A 2,318-nucleotide genomic window follows, 5' to 3' on the forward strand; every position below is an offset into this window, starting at 1 on the left:
CACAGGGACGAGGTGAGGGGCTTAGACCATGCCTGGGCAATGTTGTTTCTTACACCTGGGTGTGTGGCATTTTGTTGAGCCTGCTACCCCCACTTGGGATAGGTGTTCCACAGCAAGCACCTATTGTTCTTCGGAAGCCGTTTTTGCCCCAGGGGTCTCCGGGCTGTGTTCGTTGGGCTTGAACTCCTGCTAGCAAAACCGCCGGGTTGAGGGAAGGGTTCAGACTGTGCCTGGGCCCTGTGGTCTCTTCCAGGTCAGTGTATGGCATTTCCTTCCCCTTGCCACGGGCACCTGGGAGCATGTCTGCACGTGGAGAAAGACTTTCCCGTGGGAAGCCGGTTTTTGTCAAACGGGTCCCATTGCTCTGCTCCTCTCTTTTCACTCCTGCTGCCAGAAGCCCAGGGAGGATGGGAGGGCTTAGAACATGGCTGGGCACTGTGGTTTCTTCCAGAGAAGTGGAGGGCATTGGCTTTACCTTGCCACAACCACTTGTGAGAGGGTCTGCACCTCAGGAAAACTGTTTCCGTGGGAAGCCAGCTTTTTGCAAAGGGGTCTCAGGGCCGTGGGCCTCGGGTGTCCCTCCGGCTCCCCAAAGCACAGGGACGAAGTGAGGGGCTTAGACCATGCCTGGGCAATGTTGTTTCTTACACCTGGGTGTGTGGCATTTTGTTGAGCTGGCTACCCTCACTTGGGATAGGTGTTCCTCAGCAAGCACCTATTGTTCGTCGGAAGCCGTTTTTGCCCCAGGGGTCTCCGGGCTGTGTTCGTTGGGGTTGAACTCCTGCTTGCAAAACCGCCGGGTTGAGGGAAGGGTTCAGACTGTGCCTGGGCCCTGTGGTCTCTTCCAGGTCAGTGTATGGCATTTCCGTCCCCTTGCCACAGGCACGTGGGAGCATGTCTGCACGTGGAGAAAGACTTTCCCGTGGGAAGCCGGTTTTTGTCAAACGGGTCCCAGTGCTCTGCTCCTCTCTTTTCACTCCTGCTGCCAGAAGACCAGGGAGGATGGGAGGGCTTAGAACATGGCTGGGCACTGGGGTTTCTTCCAGAGAAGTGGAGGGCATTGGCTTTACCTTGCCACAACCACTTGTGAGAGGGTCTGCACCTCAGGAAAACTGTTTCCGTGGGAAGCCGGCTTTTTGCAAAGGGGTCTCAGGGCCGTGGGCCTCGGGTGTCCCTCCGGCTCCCCAAAGCACAGGGACGAGGTGAGGGGCTTAGACCATGCCTGGGCAATGTTGTTTCTTACACCTGGGTGTGTGGCATTTTGTTGAGCTGGCTACCCCCACTTGGGATAGGTGTTCCACAGCAAGCACCTATTGTTCGTCGGAAGCCGTTTTTGCCCCAGGGTTCTCCGGGCTGTGTTCGTTGGGGTTGAACTTCTGCTAGCAAAACCGCCGGGTTGAGTCAAGGTTTCAGATTGTGCCTGGGCCCTGTGGTCTCTTCCAGGTCAGTGTATGGCATTTCCTTCCCCTTGCCACAGGCACCTGGGAGCATGTCTGCACGTGGAGAAAGACTTTCCCGTGGGAAGCCGGTTTTTGTCAAACGGGTCCCAGTGCTCTGCTCCTCTCTTTTCACTCCTGCTGCCAGAATCCCAGGGAGGACGGGAGGGCTTAGAACATGGCTGGGCACTGTGGTTTCTTCCAGAGAAGTGGAGGGCATTGGCTTTACCTTGCCGCAACCACTTGTGAGAGGGTCTGCACCTCAGGAAAACTCTTTCCGTGGGAAGCCGGCTTTTTGCAAAGGGGACTCAGGGCCGTGGGCCTCGGCTGTCCCTCCGGCTCCCCAAAACACAGGGACGAGGTGTGGGGCTTAGACTATGGCTGGGCAATGTTTTTTCTTACACGTGGGTGTGTGGCATTTTGTTGACCTGGCTACCCCCACTTGGGATAGGTTTTCCACAGCAAGCACCTATTGTTCTTCGGAAGCCGTTTTTGCCCCAGGGGTCTCCGGGCTGTGTTCGTTGGGGTTGAACTCCTGCTAGCAAAACCGCCGGGTTGAGGGAAGCGTTCAGACTGTGCCTGGGCCCTGTGGTCTCTTCCAGGTCAGTGTATGGCATTTCCTTCCCCTTGCCACAGGCACTGGGAGCATGTCTGCACGTGGAGAAAGACTTTCCCGTGGGAAGCCGGTTTTTGTCAAACGGGTCCCAGTGCTCTGCTCCTCTCTTTTCACTCCTGCTGCCAGAAGCCCAGGGAGGATGGGAGGGCTTAGAACATGGCTGGGCACTGGGGTTTCTTCCAGAGAAGTGGAGGGCATTGGCTTTACCTTGCCACAACCACTTGTGAGAGGGTCTGCACCTCAGGAAAACTGTTTCCGTGGGAAGC

The sequence above is a fragment of the Ursus americanus genome, unplaced genomic scaffold (genome assembly GCF_024610735.1).
Source record: "Ursus americanus isolate L20-20 unplaced genomic scaffold, mUrsAme1.1.p SCAF_99, whole genome shotgun sequence".
In the NCBI taxonomy this organism is placed as follows: Eukaryota; Metazoa; Chordata; class Mammalia; order Carnivora; family Ursidae; genus Ursus; species Ursus americanus.